Source organism: Oryctolagus cuniculus, chromosome 8 (assembly GCF_964237555.1).
Source record: "Oryctolagus cuniculus chromosome 8, mOryCun1.1, whole genome shotgun sequence".
Lineage (NCBI taxonomy): Eukaryota > Metazoa > Chordata > Mammalia > Lagomorpha > Leporidae > Oryctolagus > Oryctolagus cuniculus.
Window position 1 is genome coordinate 74,234,188 of NC_091439.1, and position 14,992 is coordinate 74,249,179.

General features: G+C 35.3%; 1 protein-coding gene and 1 pseudogene across 4 annotated transcripts in view; both read right to left on the reverse strand.

Moving 5' to 3' along the window:
- Positions 1–14,992, reverse strand: part of CCSER1 (coiled-coil serine rich protein 1) — a 1,459,660-nt gene that overhangs the window by 285,878 nt on the left and 1,158,790 nt on the right. The gene's annotated exons all lie outside the window — the stretch shown is intronic.
- Positions 3,355–3,449, reverse strand: LOC127483394 (U6 spliceosomal RNA; annotated as a pseudogene).

The following is a 14,992-nucleotide window of genomic DNA, read 5'->3' on the forward strand; positions in this document are numbered from 1 at the left end:
AGCAGAGAGCTGGATCGGAAGTGGAGTAGCTGGGACTAGACAGGGTGCCCACACGGGATGCCGACACTGCAGGTGGTGGTTTTACCCACTACACCACAGTGCTGGCCCTGGCCCAAGTGCTTTTATCCCTGCCACCCGCATGGAAGACCTGGATGGAGTTCCAGGTTCCTAGTTTCAAACCAGACCTTTGGGGCCATTTGGGGAGTAAACCAGTAGATGGAAAATCTCTTTCCCTCTATATGTAACTCCGCCTTTCAAATGAATAAAATAAATCTTTTTCACAAAAGGCTTTGACTACCAAAATATATTTCTTATATTTTAATGCCTATGAGCTTAACTGCAAATGACTGCTGTCTAGTTATTCCTTTTCAACCAATGATAGATTAACGTTTCTCTTAAAAATAGTATAATGGCAATGTTAACATTTTAGGCCACTAATCCTCAAGCTCTTTGTTAACATATCCTTTCAAAGATGTATGTGCTCAAGCAAGAGTAGGATGTGCTTTTGGACTGAGGATCCACTGAAGAAGTAAGAAGTTAAAGCACAGCCTGTATGGGAATATGTGGCACATCTGAATACTACTGTAGCAAACGATCTTGCACTTTCCGCTACTTCTTGCCCATAAAATGTTTGCAAGCCTCTCCAATCGATAGTCGTGTTTCTGATGTCCTCTACCGTGACAAGGACTTCCACTGACCCCAATTGCTTATGGATCTTTACCATTTTCTGGAACATTTCCTTCAGAGTACCTCCAGGTTCCCTAAAACTTTTAATATGCAGCATGATATTATATCCCTCTGTACCTTTACAGCAAGGTCAGCACTGTCACTCATAAACATTTTTATCAATCTTTATAAAATGAAATGTTCACCAAAACATAAATAGAGCAGTGACAGTTTAGTAAACAAGATTTCAGGACGTGTACAGCAGAGTAGTGTAAAATCTCTTTCTTTTCATCTACATTTTCAAATATGTGCACAGATCAAATATATACTTTCAAAGATATTCATGAAAAGAGGATGCAGTTTTGAAATGAGACTGTACTGAATAAGATTAAGGGACACACCATGATTGTCCAAGATATTTACTTATTTTAGCTAAGTTTATTTAATGTCATAGACCAGACATGACGCAAATTATAAAAGTTAGCCCCCTTTAACTGTTCATCACTGTGAGGAAGCTGCTATTACTATTATATTTAGATTTATTTTCCTTTTTAAATTTTTGAGATAACATATTTTAAATTTACATTATAGTCAAAATTTAATTATCCACTAGACAAAAGTTCAATAGGTAAAACGGCCATAGTTCAGCAGGAATATGGTCAAGGGTAATAAACAATAATCAAATAAAAATGTTGGTTTCACTCATTTATAGTAAATTTTAAAATAGTCAAGATCACTAATGATATCTAATATATCAGCACCAAAGAGAGGTACCATCTACACACAGAAAATGCTCAATAGTCAGACACAGATTGCATTGGCTAAAAGCATTCCATAAACCTCAGATAGTGACAGAAAGAAAAAAAAGTGTACTGCATGGCTTTTAAAAAAGAATATCATGGGGCCAGGGCTGTGTTGCAATGGGTAAAGCAGCCATCTACAGTGCCAGCATCCTGTATGGGCACTGGTTTGTGTCCTGGCTGTTCCACTTCCAATCCAGCTATGGCCTGGGAAGGCAGTAGAAGGTGGCCCAAGTCTATGGGGCCCTACACATGGGAAACCTGGAGGAAGCTCCTGGCTCCTGGCTTCAGATCTGCACAGCTCTGGCACATTGCAGCCATCTGGGGAGTAAACCAGTGGACAGAAGAACAGTCTCTGTCTCTCTTTGCTTCTCTCTGTAACACTGTCTTCCAAATAAATAAATAAATAAATAAGTATTTTTAAAATAATATCATGGAAAACCAGTGCTTCTTGAGCCTTAATAATAAAGGATATAAATGATCAATATTGTCTCTGATATACTATTGATGAATTTAAATTTTCAAATACCAAATAAATCAACAGTGATTATAATGGAATTATTATAAAAAAGAAATCACAGTTACTACTCAAGCATTCAGAGTTTTCTTCATTTTCCATTAGCAAGAAATTATTCATTTTGAGTCTCTTAAGGCAAAGGTCTTTCATGTTACAGTAGTTACAGAATTGTTACTCTTCTTTCCTCTTAATGTGAGTTGTACCATACTTTCACCACATTGCATAACCCATTCAGCAAAATGTTTCTTCTAAGAAAATTCAAATTCATGATGGATGTATACCAAAGGTTGTAGCAAAAATGAATTTATAAATCTGCTTATGATTTAATTACACAATAGTAATGGGTTCAAAATAAAAACAATCTATGGAATATGGGTTAGAAAATTCTCTCATGGGGACTGGTGCTGTGGCATATCAGGTGAAACCACTGTCTGTGACATTGGCATCCCATATGGGCACTGGTTCAGTCCTGGCTGCTCCATTTCTGATACAACTCCCTGCTAATGTGTCTAGGAAGGCAGCAGAGGACAGCCCAAGCATGCAGGAGACCTAGAACAAGATCCTGGCTCCTGGCTTCAGCTTGGTCCAACCTTAGCCCTTGCAGTCATTTAGGGAATAAACCAGCAGTTGGAAGATTCCTTGTCTTTGTCTCTCCTATTTATCTCTCAATCTGTAACCGTGCCTTTAAAATTAAAAAAAAAAAATGAATCTTGAAAAAAGAAAATACTCCTGGGGGAGTTAAACAAATAGGGCATTATAAAAATGATGCTTGAAAGGCAAGGAAGTTGTAAGAAAAGCAGGACTAGAAGGGGTAAAAACATTTGGCTGTATTGTATCTGCACAGATCCCTTTCATACACTGTTTCTTTTCTTTTAAAAATCATTTTTCATTTATTTATTTAGGAGACACAGAGAGAGAGAGAGAGCTCCCATTGACTGGGTTCACCCCCCCAAATGTCTGGAACAGCCAAGGCTGGACCAAGTTGAAACAATCCAGATCCCCCACAGTGTTAGCAAGAATTCAATTACTTGAACATTTACCACTGCATCTCAGGATCTGCACTGGAAGGAGCTGGAATTAGGGGCTGGAGCTGGGAATCAAACCTAGGCCTGCTGATGTGGGATAGGGCAATTTAACCTCTGTCTCAACTACTTGGCTAACTACTGCCTTCTTTTAATTTTTCTTAAAGAAAAATCATGACACAGAGAGATTATATAGTGATGTACAGAATGCATAAATATTTAATGAGTTGGCTCTTTCATACAATGGATAAAATTGTACTATTTCATAAATCATTGAGTTACTAATATATAATTTGTTAAAATCATAGATCATTGCAATGCTTACTAAGAATGAAGTTTAAATGCCTTATAAAAGACCACACTCTTCACGAATTTGCATGTCATTCTTGCGCAGGGGCCATGCTAATCTCTGTATCGTTCTAATTTTGGTATGTGTGATGACACGCAAAATTGTGAAGCATTCCATATTTTTTGTTTGATTGGCCCAGGAGTCCCTGTCCCGTCCCTGCAATGGGGGAGCCACAGCTCCTGGTGGAGGAGGCACCACCATGGACAGGAGACCCCCAGGGAGTGTGTGCGTGTGTGTGCGTGCGCGTGTGCACACGCATGCGCAGGTGTTCCCTCCCAGTTAATAAAGCCCCACCATGTGTGTCAGAAAAGAAACCATACTCTTAAAAAAAACCTCTTTAGTCCTATAGGATTTTAACTAAGAATAATTGTAGTCTCTTTTAATTACTTTAATTAAATTATTTTAATATTCAGTATTGACACTGGCATTTCAGTCATTTTTGCCATTAATAAAGTGTGACATCTTCCTTAGAGTGGAATAGAAAGAATAACAAGAATGAAAAAGATGACTTAACTAAAAGTTCTGTAAGAGTTGACTCAAAAGTCAAACTAAATTAACAGTTGCAAAAGTATTATGTTTCTGCTACTTGTAAAATGTCAAACTTACACTTCACTGTGAGAATAGTGAAACATTAACATTTCCCTAGAACACTGAAATATCATGAAATATTGACAAAAATTTTAGAATTGAACAAGACGTTTAGTTGTTTTTTTCTTCCCAAGTTTGAATTAACCAAGTTCCAAGCTTCCTTAAAGAACATATTCATGCTATTGAGTTATTTGAGTCTCTTACGAATTTTGGACATTAATTCCTTCTCTGATGTATAATGTGGAAATATGTTGTCCTATTCTGTAGATTGTTTATTCTGTTGGTTGTTTTCTTTGTTGTGTTGTGAAGATTTTTAGTTCTATTTAAACCCATTTGACTGTTTTCATTGTTATTGTCTGTTTTTTGAGGCATATTCAAAAAAATGTTGACCTTGTCTAAATATGATCAGAGTTGGTGAACTCAAAAGGCTTCCATAGCCTTGGCAACTCATGACAAGAGCCTAGGGTGATTACTGAGGCCATAAACAAGAGTGTCAATTTGTTAAGTCAACAACAGGAGTCACTGTGCACTTACTCCTCATGTAGGATCTCTGTCCTTAGTGTGCTGTACATTGTGATTTAATGCTATAACTAGTACTCAAACAGTATTTTTCACTTTATGTTTCTATGTGGGTGCAAACTGTTGAAATCTTTACTTAATATATGCTAAACTGATCTTCTGTATATAAAGAGAATTGAATCTTGATGTCAATGGAAGGGGAAAGGTAGCAGGAAAGGGGAGGGTTGCGGGTGGGAGGGAAGTTATGGGGGGGGGAGCCATTGTATTCCATAAGCTGTACTTTGGAAATTTATATTCATTAAATAAAAGTTTAAAAAAATGTTGCCTAGATTAATGTCTATATTCATTTTCACCCTGTTTTCTTCTAGAAGTTTAATAATTTGGGCCTTAAAGTGTGGGCAAAAGATCTTAAAAGAAGGCATACAAATAGTCAAAATGTACATAAAAATACTAAACATTTTAACCATAAAGGAAAGGTAAATAATAACTACATTGACTGTTAGAATTGCTACTACTAAAATACAAAACAAAAAAAAAAAAACATAACAAGTGGAGCTGGGAAACAGAGAACAGGGAATCCTAACACACTGGTCTTCAGGGTATAAATTGTCATTGTGGAAAACAGCATGGGATGCCTCAAAACATTAAAAGCAAAACTATAATAATATGGTCCAGCAATCTCATCTCTGGGTATATATGCAGATGACATGAAATCAGTATATTGAAGAAATATCTGCACTCACTTGTTTAGTTCTAACTATTTACAATAGCAAAGCTATGGAATCAACCTAAGTGTCCCTCAATTAGAGGAATGAATAGAACAAACGAAGCATATACACACCATGAAATATACTCAACCAGCAAAAAGAAAGAAACCCTGTCGTTCACCACAACACAGATAAGCCTTGAAAGCAATAAGCAAAATAAGGTAGGTACAGAAACAGAAATACCATAAGATCTTACTCATATATAGAATCTTACAGAAACTAATCTCATAGAAGTTGACACTAGAATGATGGTTACCAGTGACTCGGATGGTGAAGGGAGATGGATAAAGAGATATTTGTCAAAGGATTTATAACTATAGTTTGATGGGAAGAGTATTGAAAATATGGCTACAATAGGGAAATTCATAGATACAGGAAATCGTAAGTGATTGATGGTATTCAGGAGGTCAGGGGGAAAGATATTGGATGATGTCAGGAGGAGGATCACAGAGAAATGGGGACTGATTAGTAATGGCTCTGGAGTTCATTCCCAGGCAATGTTAATGATTGTGGTGTTGGCTACACAATTTTGTGATCATACTAAGAAGGACTGGTTTGTACAATTTACCTGGACAAATTCTGTGATATTTGAGTTATAACTCAGTAACACTATTTGTAAAAAAGTGAATATATACATCATAACGAATGGTTATTTTTAGGGACTGGCATGGTGGCACAGCAGGTAAAACCAGCACCTGCAATGCTGACATCACATATAGGTGCTGATTAGGTTCCCGATGACCGCACTTCTGACCCAGCTGCCTGCTAATGGCCTGGGAAAAGCAACAAAACATAGCCCAAGTGCTTAGGCCTCTGATATCCATGTGGGAAACTCAGATGAAGTTCCTGGCTCCTGGCTTTAACTTGGCCTAGTGCTGGCCATTGAGGTCATCTGGGGAGTGAACCAGCAGATGAAAGACGTCTCACACTCTCCCTCTCTGTCTTTCTCTTTCTCTCTGTCTCTCCCTCTTTCTAACTCTGACTTTTGAATAAATAAATAAATCTTTAAAAAAAAAAAAGAATGGACATATGAATGCGGTCAGATAAAGAGCTCATACTTGTAAATGGAAACTTTTATCAAGTAAAAGGAAAGTTGACAAATCAGAGGCTTCAAACAATCAATGAAAAAAATCTGCTATTTAATTTTCTTATTCTGTAAAAAAATAAATCATATTGAATGAATGTGAATGCTTAAAACATGCAGCATGGAATAACTATTTTCTTTTCAAAAAATCTCTATTTTACAGAAAAGTAAACAAAAAAATACAAATGTTTAAAGCACTTTAACTCTTCAAACATGAACCAAGCAGTGGAAACAAACACATGAGGACTTTTTAATGCCTTTGCTTTTCCTGCTTACTTTGGAAAGAAGTATTAATGTTAGCAAATAGTCCTTAAACACTTGTCTAACAAAAAAAGAAAAAAATTACAGTAATCACAGATGAAAGTTCAGCAGTGATGCTTACAATAAAAACTTTCTGGTGTGGTTCTTTTCTGTTTTATTAAGACACATAAACAAACCAGCAGAAACATTGAAAAAGCAAAATAATCAAATCAATTTTGTTCTGATTTCAAATACTTATGAAATGAAGAAAAATAAATGAAATGTACAAATAAACCTTAATTATACTTTGGGAAATACTTTACACATTATCTAAATACTGGTTACCTGTTTATAGTCTTTTCCATTCAACAGTGTCCCAACCATCTGTATTTTCATATTTTGCAATTAATTTCAAGTCAAGATTTGAAAAGATATATATTTAATAAAAGAAAGGTCTATGTCTTTTTTTTTATTATTATTTGACAGGTAGCGAGTTACAGACAGTGAGAGAGAGAGACAGAGAGAAAGGTCTTCCTTCCATTGGTTCACCCCCCAAAATGGCCGCTACGGCCGGCGCTGCGCCAATCCACAGCCAGGAGTCAGGAGACCTCCTGGTCTCCCATGTGGGTGCAGGGGCCCAAGCACTTGGGCCATCCTCCACTGCCCTCCTGGCCCACAGCAGAGAGCTGGCCTGGAAGAGGGGCAACCGGGACTAGAACCCAGCACCCATATGGGATGCTGGCGCCGCAAGCGAAGGATTAACCTAGAGAGCCATGATGCTGGCCCCCCACCAATATTTATTTAATATATCACATTAATTCCATTACTGCTACATTCATTTTATTTTGGTTACAAAAATGTTTAGAGGCTGCAATTATAAGATTTTTTTTCTTTTCAATTTATAAAACAAACAAAATGTAAATTTGGTAGTTCTGCTTTATGAAAACTTCATTAAAAATTTTATAAAAGCAAACTTTTTAATGATTCTATAAATAATCTAATAACTTTAAAAAAGGAAGGTCATGAGAAATGAGATTTACATTGAAATAGTGATCACATGGACATTTCCACTTGTAACAAAATTATCCCCTTGTTAATTTTTTGCAGGTAGAATAAAAAGATTTGAATCATTCCTATGTGTTTGAGGTTTTACATGTTTTATATAACCTACACAATAAGTAAAGCAAGATGTCCAGCAAGAAATTTAACACAGAAGGGAAAGAATGGTGAAGTTTTTGCCTTCTCTTCTGCACCTGAGAAACAAGTTCTGAGAAAAACATGTTTTTCACACCTAATTGTATTTTCTACTTTAGTACTAGTGAAGGTATTTAACTTAAATAATATTCTTTTTTAATAACTTAGATGGCAAAAGTACTTTCATAAATGGAAATAATGAATAAAAAAGAGATATGTTTTCCAGTCACATTCTAGGCTTCTGTGTGATTTGTTCATTGTGTTAATGGTGTGTCTAGGTAAACATCTGAAACAATATATGCTACTAATTAAAAGACTGCGTGTCCTGGGGTGTGAACTCTGTGAACTAATTAAATTCTGGCTGCCCTTCATTATGGAAAAGGAAAGTATGTGATGTGTGAAAATGTGCAAATTAAACTAGATTCCTAAATCCTTGAACCAATATTGGCTCAATAAAACAAGATGTCTTTGCTAATCTGGGATATACGAAATGAAGACTCAAGATGTACAGCTCACAGTATGTAGATATTCGCATTATGCACAATAATTTATTATGGCATGGTTAAAATAGCCATTCTATCAAAGTTAGCAAATGTGTCCTTCGAAGGGAAGATTTAAGGCAAAGGTCTTTGCCTTTTCAGTAAAATGTTAAATCAATTGCAACTTCACTTTTTTTCAATATAAACATAATACTAAATTTATGGATTATTGTACAGTTATTTTATTCTTTAATAGGTTTATTTTATAAATTAGTATTAATCCTCAAGCCAAATAAAAAGAAAAGCCTCACATTTTCTCTCATAGACTGACAATTTAGAAAATTCTTCCAAATAAGTTAAAATTCTCAGAGAAAACATTCTTCTTATTTTCATTATTTTGCTTGAATATTTATCCTAATTTTATTCCACCTCTTCTTCATTGATGGTCTGCACTGATGTTGGGAAAAAAATTAGGGGACAATTATCACATAATGCAGTAGTTGTGACTTGGTATATCCTCAAATTCTTTTTCATTAGCTTTACTATAAAAAATAAAGTAGCACTCAATGAAATCTTGAATTCAGTTTCATTAACTATTGCCAGATATCTACTATCAGTAAAACAGCTTGTTCTTTAGAACCCTAAGCAATTTAATACATGTAATTCAATTGGAAAATTCATTAGAACACTTTTGTTTCTGCTAAAATAGGAAAAGATGGCCTGACACAGAATGGGGTTGACTAATGAATAGTGCCACTACAATATTTACAAAGGGATTTTCTTTTTTTTCTTTAAGTTCAATGTCAACAAGTTTGTAAGAAATGGATTTTTTTTCTGCTTATAGACTATTTCTTAGGACAATGTTAGAGTTACAGGAATATTAAGCAGACTATATGGAGAGATCCTGTACATTCTCCTACTCTGATATACATGGTCTCCCTTGTTATTAACACCTTATATTTGTATGGTACAGTTGTTACAGTTTGAATGAACATGGATGCATTATTATTAACTAAAGTTCATAATTTATTTAGAATTCCTCAGTTTTTAACTGTATTCCAGCGTCCTATCAAAGATACTTTACATTTCATTCTCAGGTATCGATAGGTGCCTGTTGGTTATGATACAATTTTTTTTTTTTTTTTTGACAGGCAGAGTGGACAGTGAGAGAGAGAGACAGAGAGAAAGGTCTTCCTTTGCTGTTGGTTCACCCTCCAATGGCCACCGCGGCAGGCGCACTGCGGCCGGCGCACCGCGCTGATCCTAAGGCAGGAGCCAGGCACTTCTCCTGGTCTCCCATGGAGTGCAGGGCCCAAGCACTTGGGCCATCCTCCACTGCACTCCCTGGCCACAGCAGAGAGCTGGCCTGGAAGAGGGGCAACCAGGACAGAATCCGGCGCCCCGACCGGGACTAGAACCCGGTGTGCTGGCGCCTCAAGGCGGAGGATTAGCCTAGTGAGCCACGGCGCCGGCCTATGATACAGATTTTTACAATATTCCTTTAATGTAGGATGGCTTAATTTCCACCATCATGCATCCCTAGGGCAGTAGCAATGACTAAAGCTATCGATTTTAGTTCATAAGATTGCTTTTGGCTATGTATTCTGAAGTTGCTGACATGTAACTTGCAAATTGTACTGTGCATTCAGGCAATTGGGCATCTTCCTTAATGTAATTTGGTAACTTGGATCATCAAATGCCCCACACAATGCTTAATGTAACTGTCAGCAGTTCCTCTGAACTTTTTACCTGGGTAAATCATGAGATGAGAACGAAACTTATGCTCATTTATTCAAATCACATTATTGAACGATTACTACAAGTATACATTCTTGCAGGATTCTTGTGATAAAAAAGAAAAAATCTTTGCTCTCACTTAATGATTTAGTTGGGACTATAAACAAGGAGTTAAATAATTTGATCAGATAGTTTCTGATATTGATAAAATTCTTTGAAAAATACAGTACATACATATTACTGATACTAAAATTAAAAAAAAAAATCCTAGGAAAAGAATAGCAAATATAATGATTTAAGGGATAAGAAAGCTTAGAAATCAGGTCAGTGCAATAGGAACATGGGGACAGAGAGGAAAGCAGTCAGAGAATAAAAGGCAGGCTACAATAAATCCCTTTAATCCATAGTAAGAAATTTGGATTTATATCAGAATAAATAAACCACAGGGGAATTTCAGATAGACATTTTGTTCAACACTTCTCTTACCTACATTTTAAAAATACAAGCCCACTGCCCTACAGAATCTAGATAAGAGGGAAACTACTGGAAAACAGATGCTCCGTCCAGAGATGATTTAACAATAAGAAATGATGTTGTCTTATGCTAATGTGGTCATAATAGAAATAAACATAAATAGAAAGACTTAAAAAGCTTTTGGGGTGTACAGAATTTGCTGCTTAAATAATGCTGGGGTAAAGGAAAAAAAGAACCAAAGAGTTCATTTTTCTCCTTGAAAGCTTTTGCCAGTTACTGAGGTGAACTCAGGAGAAAAATATATTCAAAAGTTAATAGTAAGTGCTTTATTTTGATCTCCACAATTTTGGATGGTTGCCTTCATATGCAAATAGAAATATCAATGTGGTGGTTCACTATATGCCCAGAGTTTGGCAAGAAGTCAGGACTGATGATTCAAGTTTGGTTGTCTCACGGACATTGATGTCTTTTGTGGGAACTGTGTTATTATTAAGAAGTATGTTTCACAATACCATGTGAGAAAAAAAGAAAAATGGAAACAGGAAGGAAGTTAAGGAAGAAAAATATATCATGGAATAACTGAGTAACTGAACCCAGCTCTAAAAGCAAGGCAAAGGCAAAAATCAATGGAAATAAAGGGGTCCGTTTTTCCCTCATTGATTTTCACCGTTAACAGAGCCCTGTTTACCTCATCATTGGTTGCTTCTTTTACTCTTCATTTCTTTTGTTATTGTCATGGGTGTGCTACAGTACAAGTCCTAGTGCTTTGTTTCGAACTGATTCTTACCCAATAGAAAATGTGACTCTTTCTCTAAATATGTATCACCAATGTGTAAGTTAAGACAGCTACCAAAAAAGGCAATAGGTTTGGATAAAGAAATATATATTTCATCTCTTATCCATAAAATAAAAAAGGGAGGGAGGAGGAAAACAGGGAGAGAAGAAAGTATTATATTCTTAGAATTGTATCTATGAAATACATGAAATCTGTTCTCTTTTTATTAATACAACTTTTTTAAAAGTTACAAAAAAGAGCTCAAATTATGTACTTAATATATCCATTAGTTCTATTTTGTAAAAATATTTTAAAATATATAAGAATAGGTGATAACTCAACTAGACTCACCTATTTTATAATAGAAAATTGAAATTATTTTCTTCACTTGATGTCAAAATGCTCATTAAGTAAAGACTTTTTTTCTAGCTGACATGCATGGTAATTATATTATAGTATAAAATTTGTGTATTACCTTACTTTAATATTGCATTTTAAAAAGTAAACAGTATCATAGTTCAAAAGGAAAGACAAATTTTCTATTATATTAGTAGGCAATGAGGTATTTAAAATGCCTATGCAATCTAAATTAAATGAAAATATCAGGACAGGCATCCGGCCAGCAGTTAAGGTGCTTGCACCCTGCACTGGAGTACCTGAGCTCAATTCCTGTCTCCAGCTCCTGACTCAGTTCCCTGGCAGTGCAGAACCTGGAAGGCAACAACAGGTCTAGTACTTGGATTCCTGCTACTCACACGGGAGAACTGGACCAGTGTAAGCCATTTTGCGTATTTGGGAAGTAAACCAGTGGATGACAGCTTACTCCATCTCTGTTTCTCTCTCTCTCTTTCACTCTGCTCTCAAATAAGTAAAGAAAAAAAAATTGAAAGAAAGTACCTATAAAGAACCCATGCAATTGATAGAAATTAGATAATTAGGACCTTTTCTCATACTTTGCCTGAACTATACACATCACTTCATTATCAATAGTATCTTTACTGATATTCATCAGTAAATGGTGCATATCGTGTATATACATTACACAGGTGTAAACACAAACACCATGACAAACCATCTTACCCCAGTAATTCTGTGACTATCTTATGAAAATATTATCTTACAGCAAAATTTAATCTGCCTTTTCTATTAAGATGAAGAGAGTAGCAATCTTCTATGTTTTAAAATCCTCATTGAAGTCTAACCCTTAAAAATTAGCTTGCAAGTCTCCTGGCTCCTGGCTCTGGCCTGGCCTAGACCAAGTCCTTGCAGGCTTTCAGGGAGTGAATCAGCAGATGCAAGATCTCTATCTGTCTCTCCTGATCTCTCTTAACTCTGTCTTTTAAATAAGTAAATAAATCTTTTTAAAACATTAGCTTATAAACAAAGAGAAAAGTCAAATTCTGGCATACATCCTTAACATTGAATACACTATAATTTAACTAAAAAACTTACTATTAACTTAGTTACCAAATGTTTTATAAATCTTCAGAATGTACAACTTTGAAAACTCTCTTTAAAGATAATTTCTTATAATGATCAACTTCATACCTTAACACTCATTTTCACTTTTCCCCTTTTTCAGTTGTTAATCGTATTGAGTTAAAATCTTTCAGAAATACCAGAAAAATATTACCATTCTCAGTGATACATAAAATCAAAAGTTATCGTTAAGTATTATCTCTCTAAATGTGAGCTGCAGAAAATCTTATTATAAAAATATAGAGACAATTTTGAATATTTGAATCATTAACTATATTTTAAGAACAGTATTAAATTAGTATCTACCTGAGACACAGATGTCTCAGGCTCAGAAAGCAATTAACTTTTATATATTATTTCCCAAACAGAACCGATAGTGGCTTCATTTTCACAGTCATGAACATACATTACTTTATTTCCTAGGCATTAAAAAATGGGGCTTTCAAGTCTTATTCAGTGCTGTAATTTATCTAACATAACAAGTAGATATTTAAACAAGACATTTTAATAAATTATTTTTATAAAATTCCCATTATCAGAAAGCTACACACACAGCAGATAACAGAAAAATAAAATTGCAAATACTTACAATTCAGATTTGTGATCATATAAATATTGTTTGTAATCACCTAATAATAGGCCCCATTGATATCGCTGAAATTGTTTACACTGAATAATTCATTAATTCTCTTTTTAAAAGGATTATTGACTTCCAGAGTCTTCAAACCATATTGCAAAGTCAAGGCGACAAAATGGCCCATTACCTCAAGAGAAGAAAAAGGTGAGTCCAGTGAAAAGTATTGGCTTACATTGAGTTTCTAACATGGCAATGATGTATTTTGTTTTCTTTGTGTTTCTTTTACTTCAATCATAGTCTTCAACTGCAAATTAGATATCATAGTATCAAGCGGTTTACTTAAAACAGGTATCTTTTAATGTAGTATGATTTTAAAGTTAATTTTAGGAACACTATACAGCAATATCATAACTGCTAATATCTGTATTTTTTTAAGTTTAGGGAGAAAAGGTCCATGCTAAAATGTTCTATTTTTAATATTTATTTAAAGTTACGATTTTACAACTTAGTAGATACATGTAAAAGAACAAAATCAGTGTCTATTTTTTTAAAGATACATGGATGCTTTTAGAAGATTGTAGTGCCAAATGACAGACTCTGGGTTCAAATCTTCAAATCTCAGTTCTGTCACATGTATGCACTTTCTTATACTTAAACATATCTAATAATAATAAAGACATCTTCCTATAGGTGAATATTTAATTTGACACATGCAAAGTGCTATGTGAATGTCAGCTATTATTTTTTATTACCAAAAACGTATATTTGGGCCTTTATTAAATGAAGTCAGGCAATAACTTCTCAGATGATGTTGTTTGTGCTTTTAAAGCAGGTTATCCTAATAATCCACAGACACATTCTTTGAATGTACTTGAATAATATAGGATACTGAAAAACATACACTTGCAGGGGCATTTGACATAGCATGGCATGTACCCTGGGTTCAGGTAATTGGGTCCCTGCCACCCATGTGGAAAATACAGCTTGAGTTCTGTCTCCTGATTTTGTCCTGGTCCAATCTCAGCAGCTGTAGGTATTTGGGAAGGGAATCAGTATGAGAGATCTCTTTGATCCATGTGTCTTGTCTGTCTGTCTTCTGTGGTGGTGGTGTGTGTAAGGTTTGTTTATGTATCTCTCTGCCTTTTAAACAAATAAAATTAATTAAAGTTTTTAAATTTTTGTCTTATTTCATTGTAACCTTACCAAATTCAGTGCATGACTCACTCTTAAGAGGCATGGCAGAACTTAAATATTTTAAAATAAGCCTACAGCTACAATTCTTTGGTCTAAAACAGTGGTTTACAAATTCTAGCATGCATCAGAATCACTAAGGTCTCACTAAAACATGGAATGCCAGGCGTTACATGCAAAATTTTTGATTTTGTAGGTCTGCTTTTGTCCCTAAGCAATTGCCTTTCCAACCTGTTTTCAGGTGCCTCTGCTGGCAGGTTAGGTACCACACCTGGAAAACCACTACGAAAACACATGGTAGGTTCCCCCTTCTGGATTTCAGGAGATGGAGACACAGCACTGAACAAAACTTCCAACCAGCACTTGCCAGTGGCTTTGGAGAGACAAAGGGTAAGTGAGAGCACCAAGTATGCCATTTGTGTGGTTCTGTGTATCCAGTCATGCAGGCCTGGACACTTACATGACCAACCAAAGAATTCACCAAAGTTTTAATTAAAACTATAAATCTGGTTTGGTGACAGGCGCTCCCAGGTA